We start from the raw sequence: 16428 nt of genomic DNA on the forward strand, positions 1-16428 counted from the left end.
CTTTATTTCGTTGCTCAAAGTGTGCCAGCTTTGGTCAGTGGGGGCTCTTTCAGTTGGTTCCTGTGTCCCTTTGACATACCCCATCAGTGTGGGCTTTTTTTCTTTTTGGGCGGAGAGAACTCCCTTGTTTTCTGGCGCTGCAATATGTCCCAGGCTCCTCCTGCACATTTCCTGCTCCACTGCTAGAATCAGCCGTTTCTCCAAGGAGCCCTGGATCCTTGTATTGGAGAACAGTTTTAGAAACCAAGACCTAGGTGCACGATCTGCTCAGGATCAGACTTTTAATCCATCCAGCTACTCCCCAAACATACACCTTTTCCTAGTGCCAACTTTTGTCAAGACTCTGGAGTAGATGAACAAATGAAGTAGTTCAAGAAAAGTGCTGCCTTGGGCTATGAATAGAGCTCCGTGGTAATTGGAAGATGGAAGGAAACCCCCAACTGGGGACATACATCACAGAAGTCTTTCTTCTTGATTCTAGACTTTACCTCCTATCTTCTAGGTCCATATCTTGGTAGCACTACTCAAATCTACCCTTCCATCTGAGAGTCCATAATGTCAGCCTGACCTGTGTTTGAATTCTGGCTCTGCCACTTATTAGCTATGTGACTTGGAGCAAGTGTCTCAACTATGCTGAACCTCAGTTTCTTCATCTGTAAATTGGGGAAGGTGATGCTAATAGGACCCGTTTTTAGAGGCCTTTGGGAAGATTAAGGAGAAGGCATGTGGATTGCCTGGCACAGTGTCTGGCACAGCCAGGCAATAAAATGCTGGCAAGCAGAACAGCAATGACAGCTAGTGTCTCTCTTAGGGCGGCATTGTCTTCAGAGTATCAGCTCATTCTTGGTACAGAGATGCAGATGAGGCTGTAATTAATACGGGTTATAAAGGTAGAGCCATAGAAGGGGCTGTGGAATGGGCTGGCTGCTGGGGTCACAGTGAGGTGTGTCCTGCAGATGACATTGCTTTGGAGAATTAAACCATAAATGGTTGGGGTCTTGGGGTCACCTGGCATTTTGTGGCTCAGCTTAAGCTCTAGCACCAGGAGGCAAGGCACCTGCTGCAAAAACCTCCATAACTCATGCTTATCAAAATGCATAGTACAGCCTCTGATGTCAATGTCTGCTTGATGTTCTAGAAGGGATCCTCATGCTAGAGTTCCCCACCATGGAGCTGCTCCCATGGATGCTGACGATGTTTCTAAAATATGGTTCCCTGTTGTGTTTTCCTACAGGATTTAAACCAAGAGGCTTGAGGCCTTTTAGGAGCAGGCGAAGCATAGATGTCACGAACTTTCCCTTGGGTTAGGTATATCCCAGAAGCCCTAAAATAGAGCCTAACATGGAGGTTATGGTTGTCCCTTTGGTGTTTTTCTTTCACCTGAGAAGCGTCTAGAGCAGTAATTCTCAAGGTGTGGTCCCTAGACCACCAGCAGCTGTGTTATCTGGGAACTTGTCAGAGATACAAACTCTTGGGTCCCATCCCTGATGTACTGAATCAGAAACTCTGGAGGTGAGCCCTGCCTCCCTCCCCCGCCCACTGCAATCCATGGTTTAACACGCCCTCCAGGTGATTCGGATGCCAGTTAAATTTAAGAACTTTTGATCGAAAGGATGCAGGACTTTCCAAAACTTTCCACATTAAACCTAAAGATATTCTGAACTCTAAGCAGCTTCAGAGACTGACTCTCTTGTGTATGACATCAGTGAGGAACACATTAAATATTTATTGGATGAATGAATTAAAAAATTCTGAAACGGTTAAAATTCAAGTCACTGACAGCATCAAGTGCTGGTGAGGATGTGGAGCAACAGGAACTCTTATTCAGTGCAGGTGGGAACACAAAATGGTACAGTCACGTTGAATGTTCATTTGATAGTTTCTTACAAAATGAAACATACTCTTACCATACAATCCAGCAAGCACACTCCTTGGTACTTGCCCAAAGGTGTTGAAGAGTTATGTCCACACAGAGACCTGCACATGCATAGTTATAGCATCTTTATTCATAATTGCCAAAAAGTGGAAGCAACCAAGATGCTCTTCAGTAGTTGAATGGATACATAAGCTATAGTACATGTAGGCAATAGAAAATTATTCAGCAATAAAAAGAAATGAGCTATCAAACTATGAAAAGACATGAAGGAAACTTAAATGCATATTACTAAGTGAAAGAAGCCAAAAAGGCTGCATACTATATGATTCCAAATGTCTGACATTCTGGAAAAGGCAAAACTGTGGAGACAGTAAGAAGATCAGTGATTGTCAGGGGTTGGAGGGAGGGACAGATGAAGAGGCAGAGCAGAGAGGATTTTTAGGGCCATGAAACTACTCTGCATGATACTATAATGGTGGATATAAGTCATTATACGTTTGTCCAAACCCATAGAATGTGCAACACAAAGTGTGAACCTCAATGTAAACTATGGACTTCAGTTAATAAAAATGTATCAGTATTGGCTCATCAATTATAACAAACATACCACACTAATGCAAGATGCTGCCATTAAACCTTAACACCAACACATCGGAGTTCGTCAACCAGATACATATGTAACTGACTTAAGAGCATCTTCAGTTCTTTTCTCTTGCAAGCATAAGTTTCTTCTCTCTCTTTTCCAAAGAAGAGGGGTCTTCTTTCAAAAAAGAAAGAGAAAGAAGAGGGTTCTTTCCAGCTCCCTAAGTGTAGTGGTGCAGTGAGCTCTGGATGGAATTGTGCCTGTCCCTTTGTGAAACCCCAGATGGGGAATGCCCGGGAAAATCGGTGAATAAATTTCGACATTTGGGCTGTTCTGGGGGATGAAGGCCTTGGACTCTGCTCCTCATGGGAGTTGTTCTGAACAAGTTTGGTGTTTCTCTTCAGACGATGAGTAGAACTTCTCGGTGACAACCACACTTCCCACTCATCGAAACGCTCCAGTAATATGAACTATGTAGCTCTTCTAATCTTAAAGAATGCATATTGCCTCGGCAATGTTGGCAAGCGGGTTTGCCAAAAAAAACAATGAAAAGTGTAGCAGAACGTCATTTTTCTTTAGGGTGGCAATGAACACAGCTAAAATTCTATACTTTTAGCTAGAGGGGTTTTATGGCACTTCTGGCCAATGAGATATAAGCAGATGTAAGTGGGGTGGGAGTTCCAGGAAAGCTCTTTAAAAGAGGACAGAAAAAAAGCTGGAGGGAATAAATTGGCATGTAGCTTTTGTTTTCTGTCTTTCCCTTTCTTCTGCCTGGAATGTTGATGCAATGAGGGAGGTAGAGTTGCCATCTTGTAGTCATGAGGTGACTATGAACTAAGGATAGGCCAGCAGAAAACTAGAAGAAACATCATTTTTAGATGATGTTGTTCAACTGTTGTACCAGCCCTGAACTGCTTACCACTGGATTTTTTTACATGAGGAAAAAAAAAACCACCTAATTTGTTTAAGTGGATATTTTGGGAGTTTCTGTTATTTGCAGTCAAACCCAACATCTGATTGAACTGGAGGTATTTTTGACTACCCTAGTGGCTGAGAGTACAACTTTGAGGTCTGACAGACGTGGTGATATGTTCCGCTCTGTGACTTCGGATGCACTGCCTCACATTTCTTAGCTTTGATGCTGCATCTGTAAAATGGACTCAGCAACAGTTTCAATCTCTGGATTGCTTGAAGGATTACTTGAAATAGCATATTTTAAGTGCTCTTAGCACGGTGCCTTACACATATGAAGAACTGAATAGACGGTAATAACAAAACTGGAGTTGCCTTTCACTACAGACAAAGGTGCATAGTCAGGTACAAGGAATCTTAAAATAGAGCAGGATCTGGCAGCATTGTGTCTTGGACACTCTGAATATTATACAACCTCTGGACTTCATTATCGTATGAAAAATCAAGGTCCCCTGGCCTAATCCCGGACCATTATTCACTCCCTCATCCCCTTCTAGGGGTTGATGCCCACACATCAATCTGGGGAAACTAGCTCCACCCAACATACAGCCCCTTACAGAGCTAGACAGATGCAGACAGAACAGTCGGTGACTCATGCCCCTAAGGCCATCCGCTTGGACTCAGCTGATTGCATTGGAAGTGGACATCCAGGGACCTGAAGGGACCCATTCTGTAGGTTGGTCAGAGGCCCAGCAAGAGTCCTAGTGGGAAAGTTTTTCCCATAAGGGGCAATAGCTGGAGAAAAACACGACTCCGCTGGCCAGTCCCTCCTCATGAGGGACCGCAGTGCTGCCTGCTAAGCTGATTCCATCACTCATCCATACACTCTCCCACTCTCTGAGATGGGCATTTCAAATGTTCTTATCTCGCAGAACTTCTGCCCCTTCTCCTTCTCATCTGATAATACTGCTTCTGATTTTAGTGAAAAAAATAGAAGCAATAGGTAGAGAGCTGCTTTGTTCTCCCGGAACTGAGCCTGTGCCCTCTGCTCTGTCTTCCTTCCTGTGACCGGAGATGAACTGTTCCTGGTCCTGGCAGAGGCCAGCCCTCACCTGGGCACTGGACCCATGTCCTCTTGCCACTCTAGAACATCACCCAGATACCACTTCTCTCTCTCCTGTGTCATCATGTCCAGCTGTCCCCCTCCTCTGCGTTGTGCTCTATTGATGTATTCTAATCTCCTCATCTTAAAATGGCAATAATAACAACAGCAAAACCGTCCCGTGAGCCTGAATCCCCTTCACTTCCCACCTCACCTCTTTGCTTCCCATTACAGCCCACTCCTGCTCTGTCCTCAGTTTTCCTCGCCTCTGATCCCTCCTGAATTCACTCCGGTCAGGCTTCTGTCCCCACTGTCCCGCTGAAACTGCTCTTGTCACCCAACAACTTCTTTGTTGCCAAATCTAATGGCCATTTCTCAGTCCTTGGCTTACGCAAACTTTTAGCAGCATCTCACACAAATGATTACTCCCTTTAAGAAAAACTGTCTTCACTTGGTCTCTTCGGCATGGGAAATAGACAAGAACAAATGCCTTTATAATATGATGTGAGCTGCATCTTGGCAAGGACTTTATTTCATTTACAGCTATATCCTCAGCACCAAGATGGCGCCTGGGATGTACGAGGTGCCACATGAATTTGTGGAAGGGATGAATCTAGATCAGGGGTCAGCCAAGTACAACCTGTAGGCCAAATCTGGCCCACTGCCTGTTTTTGTCAATAAAGTTTTATTAGAAAACAGCCATACTCACTCATTTACAGATTGTCTAAGGCTGCTTTCATAGCACATCAGCAGAGTTGAGTAGTTGTGACAGAGACTGCATGGCCCACAAAGCCAAAAATATTTACTATCTGGCCTTATACGGAAATACTGTGTCAACCTCTGACTTACATAATTATTTCAACTTCCACTACGTGCTGTGTAAGACCCTGATCATAGATGATCAAACAGAAAAAGTCACATGGAGAAAACACAGCAACCTCTCTCACTCATGAGCCTTACCAGGGTTTGTGTGTGGCTGGGGGCTGAGAAGGATCCTCCATGGTGAATAATTAAATGATTGGGGGACGAGGGAGACGGAAGTCAAAGAAACAAGAAAATTAAGCAGTACTAGTAGGAAAACATTCCCTGAGCAATCATTTTATACTGTGCACTTTGCATATTTTATTTCACTTAATCCTCATGACGTAATCCTGTGAGGCAAGCACCGCCATCTCCATTCTACAGATGAGGAAATGGAAACACATGCAAGTTAAATGCTTTGCTAAAGGTCACAGAACTATGAAGTATCAGAAAGGGAGTCATTGATGCCAATGCCTGAGATAAGCCCTGGCCCAGGCAGCAGTAATGATAACTTCAAACCCACAGAGGGCCTAGGATGACATGCAGGTACCGTTCTTGGCCCATCCCATCAACCTTGGGAAACGAAGGTATAGGAGGGTTGACTGACTTGCCCAAGGCCACGTGGCCCTGGTAAAGGGCACAGCCAGGTCTGGACCTGGTATTCTTCCTCTAGTCTCTGCTCCTTACCGCTTTACCACAATGAGCAGTAGCTCCTCAATGAATGGTTGTGGAGCTAATGGATTTGAACCCGAATCTCCTGAATCGCAGCCCAGTGCCTTTGCCACTGTCCCATAGCAGCCACCCTTTTAAGGTTCAGAGAGCTGTGCAGCATTTTGCTTAGAGTAGAGCTGGCAAGGAGGGAGAGCTGTGGCCATCTAACACATTTCTGCAGAAGTTACTAGAATGTTTCAGGACCTACTCATCATTTGTCGACATTTTTATCTGTCTTGGGGCACTGCCCACTCCCTTGGGGAAACTAGAATTTCAATAACTGATGACAGCATCTATCTTTAGACTTGTGCATCACTTGCAGAAATGCATGTCAGGAGAGAGCCAAACCTTCTAGTTTCAAGGAGGTTTCTTACAAAAGTCATTGAAGCAGCTCTCTTGCTCAACCCTGCCTATAAGTTTGAATTGTGCAACAAAAGATATTTCCCAACGGACTGGTACAAATCATGGCTCTTCAATGGGAGGTGAATTCTCTTCCCCATGTGAAAGTTACTTAACCTAAAAAGTGGAAATTAATGTATTTATCTTTCAATGTCAGATAAAACCATCATATGTTTTATGCATACTTGGCTGTCTCTCAAGACTAGCACAGAGCTATTCAAGAAAGGAGGCATTCTCTGCTCTATAAGCCGTGACATCTTTCTCTCTGTCTTAGTCACTTCAGGGTCCCATAAAAATACCACAGATTGGGTGGTTTAAACAACAAAAACTTATTTCTCAGTTCTAGGGGCTAAGAAAATTTCAAGATTGAGGTGCCGGCCAATTGGATTCCTGGTGAGAATTCTCTTCCTGGCTTGCACACGGCCGCCTCCCTGCTGTCTTCACATGGCCTTTCCTCGGTGCATCTACTTGGGGAAAGAGGTCTCTCTCTCTTCTTGGAAGGCCACCAATCCTAACATATTAGGACCCTACCTTTGTGACCTCATTTAACTGAAACTACCTCCTAAAAGCTCCATCTGCAAATGCAATCACATTGGGAGTTGGAACTTCAACATCTGAATTTTAGGAAGACAAAATTCAGTCCACACCACTCTCTCCCCATCCCTGAGAACCACGCCATGTGACCCAACACCGTGAAAGTTGCTAGCTTATTTCACAAATATTGTCAATCCAGTTTTGAGTCCATGCTAAACATGCTTCCGTATGGGAATACCTCAAGCTGTTTGCTTTAGCTTCAAGTCCTTGCACACATGAGGAAAAATCGTGTGCGTTGGGCAATAGTTAATTATTTTTCTGACCGCTCATATGATAACAATAATGGTCGTTACCTTTTAACCAATTGCTTAAAGGTACCGGGTGCCATACTAAGCAGTTTGTACCTTTCAGCAGGTTATCTTTTAATCTTCTTGACAACCTGTGATGGATAAGGCAGTAGTATTATTACTCCCGTTTTCTAGATGAGGAAACTCAGAGTTGGGAAGCTGAGTCATTTGCTCAAGAGCACACAACCAGGAAATGACTCAGACTGGATCTGAACCCAGCACGTACTACAAGGCATTCTCCTGACCACTCTCCACGTCGCCCAGTTGGTGAGGAAGCTTTTACTTCCAGAGACTTCCGTCCATTAACACCAGGAATAACGGTTCAGCACAAGCCTTCAGATTAAACTCTAGCTGAGAAGGAAAGTAATTCATTTTGGTCCAGTACTCGCTTTTATTCAGATTTATCTGATTCATTTCTTTTTGCTAGTCACAACTGAGGCAAAGGGGTACCTTTCTGAAAAGCCCCTCATAACTTCAAAACATTTTGCTTTTATTAGATGTTTAAAAGTTTCTGGAAGAAGACCTTTCTGAAAAGCGACAACGGAGGATCATAATGGTGCCATTTCCCATTCTGTAATCTATTTTAATGGCTGTCTCCTCTCATCTATGTTGAGTGCATCTTAAGACAATTTTATGGCTTTTTTAAAATGAAAATTTCCCTCACTTTTCAGAAACCCAAAGGAAAAACTATCACAGAAAATGTTTTTCTTTTCTCTCAGCTCTGTGTTGCAAGGAATATGTTTTTGTCATGATTAAAGTCATTTTTTCAAAGGAGTCCAGCTGTTTGAACCATTTGAATTCGAAGCATGGAGAGGCAATGAAGGACTGCGTCTTCCTTCTTGAAAGCTAACGGGAGCAGAATTTGGGCTGCACCAGCTTTCGCGAGGACCAGTGAAGGAGCTGAGAACAGATGATCCAATCGGTTATCCCTAGTTACCAGAATTAGAGGGATTATGTCTTTTTTTCCCTCTAAGTGTTTACACATGCAGGAGAATTTTCCAGCTTCTTGAGAAAACAATTTTTTTCAAGAAAGATAAGAGCATTTACCCCTGGTAGTATCTAGTCAACTGCAAAGAAGCGTTGCAGGGTGGAAATAAGCCCTTCAATCACAAAGCAGCTCATTTTAAAGCACCCAGGCTTACTTTTGCAGTCTGTGCCTACTTATCCAATAAGCTGTTCACCAAATAGTTAACTCTCCCCTGCTCCCCACCCCCTGGAGAATGGGAGGATGGAGGGAAACCATCAATACCAAGCCATGTGGCAACAACGACAACCATTTGGCCTGTTCAAAGGTGCTTATGCAGAAAGAAACATGAAAAAACAAAGAGGAAGAAGAGTATGTGAACTTGTAACCCTCATCCCCACATGCCATTGGGTTGGTGGGTGGCATGAGTAAGCGTTCAAGTTCCCTGAAGTGGGCGTTTTTATGGGGCCAAGTGACAAAGAACCAAAGAGGGTAAGAAGTTGTGAGCAGCAAGTGGAAAACTACCAAGAGCTGTCCAACCCCGCCTGCCACTCACGTCACCTCCCTGAAGCGAGAGCGGCTTAGATTCACTTCTCCACTCTGTCATCCTCAATCCTTCGAGACCCGACCGCTCTCTCAGGGCCAGCCCTTCTCACATGGTAGGGACTTTGTTAAACAGCTAGTGTTCTTGCCCACTTCCCTTCTTAGTTCCTCTTGTCCAAATGGAGTCACACTTTATCAGTTGAGGGGCAGGCAAAGGAGAGAGGATATTAATTGTTGATAACTGACTCCTGCCTGCTATTCTGCCTGCAGGCTTTATGAACCCCACATATTTTAATGAACACGTTGAAAGGGAAACATCAGCCCCAGAGGGCCAGAGACGAGAGTACTTCAATGGATGGCTGCTCTGTGGCTGTCTGAATGACTCTGCTCAATGTGTTCTTGGAGAAGGGCAGAAAGCACTCTGGAAAATGATGTGAGAACACAGGCAAGGCATGCAATGGCAACATCAAGGAATTCCAGAAGATTTTACATGTTGGGTGTACATGTTCGCTTTAGCCTTTGGTCAGAGCCTTCCGGGGAGATGGGAATATGGGAGGGAAGGAGGAGCAGTGGTCTTTTTATGGTAAAAATTGAATGTACATTGGCTTGGGGTGGTTAATGCACTTGAGTTGGTGGTTTGTGTTTCTGCAGAACATGGTTCAGGAAGGCAGTGGAGTTTTTCTGGAAAGCACATTGGCTCTGGAGATGTGAGAGGTGAGATTGGGCTGGAATTTCCTCTTATACTGACACTGTGAGCAAGAAAATGACTCTTTCTGAGAGTCTGTTAAAAGAGGATACTTGTCTATCTGAAATGAGACAGCGGGAGAGAAAGTGCTTCTTAAAACACAAAATTACCATAAATACTATATAAATTCTTCATATGACTGGCAAATGATGTAAATTGTTGATTCATTTATGGGTTCAATAAACAAATAATGAATATCTACAAGAAGCTGGTGATATACAACAAATAACTGACTTGTTCCCTGCCGCCACAAAGTTTATAGTTGATATAAGTAAACAGGAAAACACTTTATAGCATGTTAAGTGCTATGATGGAGAAATAAAGATGGCATAGAAGTTCATAAAAACGGCACTTAACCTGGACTTGGAAAATTTCCAGAAGGCTTCCAGAAGGAAGTGATGTCTAAGCCAAGCTTATGTATTGTCTTCTGAGCGAGGACTCTGATACCCACCTTAATTAAAAACTTAACCCCACCCTCTTGTAAGGCCTGTCCCCCTCCTGCTTTATCGTCTTCTACAGCACTTATCACCAGATGGCACACTCTACATGTTTTCTTTTTTAAGTTTTGTGTCTGTCTCCCTCAACTAAAATATGAGCTCATCAACTTAGATGCTTTTCTCTCTGTCCCTCCTACCTTGTCCTCAGTGCCTAGGATCATTCATGGCACTTAGTAGGCACTTAACAGATATTTGTTAAATGAATGAATAGGAAATATAAGTGGGATTTGGGCAGCCAAGAGTAAGGAATAAACATAGCAATGACCAGGAAGCAAAGTGCGGGTGGTTTGATGTCTTGGTCCATTTGAGCTGCTATCACAGAATATCATAGTCTGGGTGGCTTATAAGCAACAGACATTTATTTCTCACACTTCTGATGGCTGGAAGTCCAAGGTCAGGGTGCTAGAACATTTGGTGTCTGGTGAGGATCCGCTTCCTGGTTTATAGCCGGCCATCTTCTTGCTGTGTCCTCACATGGTAGAAGGGACAGGGAGCTCCCTGGGGTCTCTATTATAAGGGCACCAATCTCATTCATGAGGATTCCATTCTCGTGACCTAATCACCTCCTAAAGGCCCCACCTCCAAACACCGTCACATTGGGGATTAGGTTTAAACATATAAATTTGGGAGGGGGAGGCACAAACAGTCAGTCTATAGCATTTAGTTTGGTTGGAGTATTAACACACAAGGATGGAATATGGAGACATGAAATTAGGGGGTAGGTAGGGCCAGATCATGAAGGCCCTACAAGGTCAAATTAAAGAGTTTGCATTTTATTCTGAGGGTAATAAGGACAATTGAAGCATTTAATGCAAAAGTGATGATAAGATCTGGGTTTCCACACAGGTGGGGACAAGGAGACTATGAGAAAGCTCTTACAATGGTCAGGGAGCAAGATGATCAAGACCTGAACTAGGACTATGCCAGTGTGGGGAGAGGTATTTGGGAGGTAGAACTGATGGGGCTTGATGGTTGATCGGCAATGGGGAGTAAGGGAGAGGGAAGACTCAGTAATTAGGAGTGGAGGCAGATTCAAGAGACTTTGTACATGATGGTACCATTCACTGAGATGAGGGAGACAGTGGGATAAAAAGGTTTGGGATGAAGATGGTGAGTTTTTGGTGTGGGCCTTTCAACTGAACATGTTTTGGTTTTGTGATCATTTGCCCATGTGGGTCACTCTGTAGATGGTAATTGAAGCCACAGGAGTGGTTGGGATTTTCCAGATAAATGAGAAAGGAGGGGGCCTCCGGAAAGCCCTGAGAGACACTAATGGTAGATGGATGGACAGAGGGAGGGAAGACCAAGAAGGAAAGTGGGAAAAAGACTTCAGAGAGTTCCAAGGAAGACCGAGAACAGATGGTGTCTCAAGGCAGGAAGGAATGCAGCTAGGTCAAGTTAGATATGAAAGGGTTGTGGGTTTGAATGGTGTCCCCCTGCCCCCTGAAAATTTGTTGAAGTTCTAATCCCAGTAAATGTGACCTCATTTGTAGGTAGGATCGTTGTAGATGCAATCAGGTTAAGATGTGGTCATACTAGATTTTAGGATGGCCCTAATCCAACGACTAGTGTCCTTATAAGAAGAAGGAAATTTGTACACCAAGAAACACAGGGAGGAAGGCCACATGAAGATGAGGCAGAGAGTGGAGTGATGCAGCCACAAGCCAAATGCCAAGGATTGCCAGCAACCGCAAGAAGCTAGCGGAGGCAAGGAAGCATCCTTTTCTAGAGCCTCTGGAAGGAGCATGGCCCTGCCAACAATTTGATATCAGATTTCTAGCCTTCGGGACTGTGAGAGCATAAATTCCTATTGTTTTAAGACACCTGTAATTTGTGCTAATTTGTTACAGCAGCCCTAAGAACAAGAAGGGAAAGTGTCCACAGATTTATCGACAAGAAAGTCTTAGGAAACCATGGTGAGAGCAGCTTGGGGGTAGCCGTGAGGGGGGCCTATGTTGGAGAGGGCCACGGATTAATGACAGGGGAGAAACAGTGACCAAGCACAGACACCTCTTTCAAAAAATCTGGCTAGGTAGGGAAGGAAAAAGGTAGCCAGAAGGTGTCCGTGAGATTTTATTTTTAATACGAGAATTCGATCATATTTAAATGCTCATGGAAAGAGTCATTAGACAGGAAAATCTTTTCTGAAAAATACAGGAAAGGGAAGAATTTGTCATGAGCAAGGTCTGTAAGAGAGGCAGGCATCATAAGCTCTGGAGAGGAAGGCCGGTGAGCTCAGGTGAAGACGCAGGTGGGTTGGAGGTCTGGCTGCAGGAAGACAAGTAAGTCTGCCGGACAGCTGTCTGGGGTCCAGAGCACAAGGCCATCTGAGGGTGGGCAGGGCAGGGCCACTCCGAGGTTTGAGAAGTGAGAACAAGGCTGGCAATAGCCACTGGGCAGAATGGGAGGGCTGACAAGGAATGCAGAGGATTGCCAGGCACCACAGAAAGCCCAAGTGGAATTGGAGTCCAGCAGAGGCTGTGATTGCCTCCCCTACCCATTCTCTTTTCCTTGCTGACTGAGTCCCCGGGTCAGGAATCCACCACTCAGGGAAGATGCCCCCTTCTCCTTCTGCTGGACATTACCAAATCTGCATGGGGGTTGGAGGAATTAATGCCAACAGCTGTAACAACCCTGCCCAAGATTTCAGTGGCCTAACCCCATATACGCTTAACTCTTGTTCAACGAGTCAGTGGCTCTCCTCAAGTGCTGACTCAGGGATCCAGATTCCTTCCACCTTGTGATGCTGCCAGACTTATTCCTTGCAGAAGGGGAAGCAAGATGGTGGGCCATTGCACATGGGACTAGGCTCATCCATTTGGTCCACATCCCATTGGCCAGAACCCAGTCATATGCCCTCAACTAACAGCAAGGGAAGCTGGGAAATGTAGTCTTTCTGTGTGCCCAGGTAGAAGAATGAAACTGGTCAGCACATAGCAAGACTCTGCCCCAGTGTGTGATGCCTGGAATTGTGGCAGGCATGGTGCAACCATGAGGGCAAATAACCTGACATGCTGAGAATGGAAGCGGGGGAAGACTCAAAGAACCAGGGTTCTTGCTGACATCATTAAGGGGCTGATTTAATCAGCCAGGGGCTGTGCTTTCTCTAGATTTTTTTATTTTAATGAGAGATAATAAACTTTTCTTACTGCCAAACTTTATTTTGAATCGGTGAATTGCGTCTTTAGTTACTTACAACCAAAAATATCCTCGTTCAGAAACCATGAGTTTAATTACATTATGTAAACAAGTTATTACCCTTAGATTATTAGATTTCGTTTTAGGCAGAGAAGTAGAACATAACAAGCTGACCTGGGTGTCAGGAAACTCGCTTCATTTGATCTTTTTACACAGCCCCATTGGGAAATGGGAATCAAAATACTTTTTGTCTCAGACTTAGAGTAGGACTGAATATTTGCATGAAATTCACATTCTGTAAGAAACAGTCAAGCATATGACTACGCCAATTGGCATTGAAAACAGTCAGTCACTGACTGACCATGCAGACATGAACCGCTTCGCAAACCTTCCCAAGAGACTTCCTTCTCTCACTTATCAAATATTTACATGTGACCTACTACTACCTACTGCTTCTATCTGCTAGAATTGTGCACCAACCAAGAATGATATTTCGCCTATTTACTTTTATATCCTTGTTACGTAGCAAACAGGATTTGATACATAAATGGTACATAACTAAATATTTGTTGAATACAATTTGATCTGATTTTCGAGGTAGGATTGAAAACCCCTGGGTTTCAGCTGCAGATGGTGCTAGAATGGAATCTTGACTTTGATGATCTAGTTGGGTGACCTTGGGAAAATTACTTAATCCAGCTGGGCCTCAGATTCTTACTTACTGGGGGTAAAAAGCCACGAGAGGGCATCTGTAAAGTGTCTAGTTTATTGCCTAGCACAAAATAGGGACATCATAAATGGTCATCTTCCTCTTCCTTGTAGCACTATCAAGCCACTCCCTATGTTCCAATTGATGAATATTCTAGAAACAAGTTTTATGGTAAACATAATTAAGAAGGTGAATCCGCTGCCAGAAAATTATGTAAAGCACTGGCAAATTATTTTTGCATCCATTTCTATTCTGTATGATCTGTGACAGGGTTTCCTGCTATTCAGACAGATAATCGAGAGGCAACAATCTTTCATTTTCATTGCCATGAGCCTAGAGTATCTCCCAGACACACGAATGCAAAGAAAATATTCTTCTGTCCGTTTTTCAGATGTTTTTCTCTTTTCAGCTGAGCCAAGGGTAGCTTAAATTCTAATCTCATGTTAACGTTAATGGCTCTGACCAACTGTTCCTTCTAGTTTGAGTTATGTCTCTCACAGCTGACCTGGAGACATACTTTTGTGACAAGGCTAGATAGAAGAAGTTCGTCCCTGTGGGTGCTTGCTATGTAGGGAAAGCAGAGAGGAGCTTGTGCTCGTTTTGTTTGGATTCAGGAGTTCTGCTCTTGGCCAGAAGCCCTGAGTTTGAGTCTCAGGTCCAAGATTTAGCTGGAGTGTCACATTGGGTATTTTACTTCAAATGTGCCCCAGCCTGGGTTTCCGCTTCTGTAAAATTAGGGTTTTAGACCAGCTAATTCTGGAGCTTGCTTGAGCTCTAAATTCTGTGCTAGGGGTATCTTTGCTGCTTCCTTCTTTTCATGAATTCTTATTTCAACATTCACTTCTTAAATCATTCCAAAAAAGAACAAAGCGAAGCAGTGCTCCATTATTTTTCCATAGGGAAAAAATGAAATAGCCTCATGTCCAATAAGAGGGAAAAGGCTAAATGAATTATGGCGAATCGAACATCTCAAATAAATATTATCCAATGATCAAAAGGGATGTGGCTGAAGCCTCTCTAGCAAAAGGGGTAAATGTCTCTGTATGATGTTAAATGAAAAATGCAGAAGATAAACGAGCCCTCTGCCATGATAACAACATCTAAAAAATGTACAGGAATATGTAAAAATTCTAGATGGGAGTGGGGAAAGCGAAAAGAGTTGATATGTAAAAAAATGTGATTACCTTTTCTCTTCTTGTGTTCAATGTATTTTAGGTTTCTCACTGGGTGTCTTGTCTTGTAAATGTATCAAAGGTAGACTAATGGCATCAGGCACCTTGAATGCTAGAAGGGGCTGGTGGATTGTTGACTTCAGACAGGTTAGATTCCAGCCCCTCCCTCCTCTGTGTCCAAGTTCCTCCCACGCCAGGGAGCTTGTCCTGTGATAAGGAGGGAGGAAAATGTATTCCCTAAATAGATTGGCCTTTGCTTTTCTCTCCCTACCCTCCTTTTTTATTTTCTTGTTGTTATTTACTCTTTCCTAATATTTTTTTTTTCCATTGAGGAACAATTTAGATACAATTAAATGCATAGATCTGAAGTGTGCAGTTCCACAAGTTTTGACAAAAGTATACATCCCTGTAATCAACTCTCTAATTAAGACATAGAACATTTTCATCATCCCGGAAAGTTCTCTGTGCCCCTTGCTTCCAGGCAACCACTATTCTGATTTCGATCAACATAGATTAGTTTTGCCTGTTCTAGAACTTCTTGTAAATGGAATCGCACAGATGTTCTCTTTTTGGTCTGGCTGTTTTCAAGACTCATCCATGTTGTGTGTATCACTCCTGGGTAGTATATTCCTTACAGAATATACAGTAAATTCCAGTACATTCTGACTAAAGAAAAGGAGAAGACAACACGATCACAGAGGCACAGATCAAAGTGAGGCACTTTGAAAACACCATAAGTCAAGGAACACAGAAGGCCACTAGAAGCTGGGAGGATTTTCCCCTGGGGCCTCTAGAAGGAACCAGCCCTCGTGAAACCTTGGCGTTAGCCCAGTAAGACTGATTTCGGACTTCTGACCTCCAGAACCATAAGAGAATAAATCTGTGTGGTTGTAAGCCACTAATTTTGGTAATTTGTTACAGCGGCAATAGGAAACTAATATAACGCCACAGTATGGCTACACCACAATTTGTTTACCCATTCACCTCTTGATGCATTTGTGTTTGCTGTTTGGGGCTATTCTGCCACAGCTGCTGGGGACATTCTTATACAAGTCCTCGTGTGCACATATGTTTTCATTTCTCTTGGGTAAACATACCCAGGAATGGGATTGCTGGGGCATAGAATAGGTGTGTGAACTTTAGAAGAAACTTCGTTTTTCCATGTGATTGTACTGTTTTACTTGTCCACCAACAAAGTATGAGACCTCATCCTCTTAAAAAAAAACAAACAAATAAGAAGGCTGGGGTCATTCTCCCCAAAGGGTAAGAGATTGGAGGATTCAATTCCTGCGTCCTTTTGGATGATTCCAGACCCTGATTGTACTTCCGGAGTCTTCAGAATGAGCCCTAGTACAGATTTATGCCTGGAGTTTTTTCTCTATTTTCTTTTCTTGA

This window comes from Equus quagga, chromosome 21 (assembly GCF_021613505.1).
Source record: "Equus quagga isolate Etosha38 chromosome 21, UCLA_HA_Equagga_1.0, whole genome shotgun sequence".
In the NCBI taxonomy this organism is placed as follows: domain Eukaryota; kingdom Metazoa; phylum Chordata; class Mammalia; order Perissodactyla; family Equidae; genus Equus; species Equus quagga.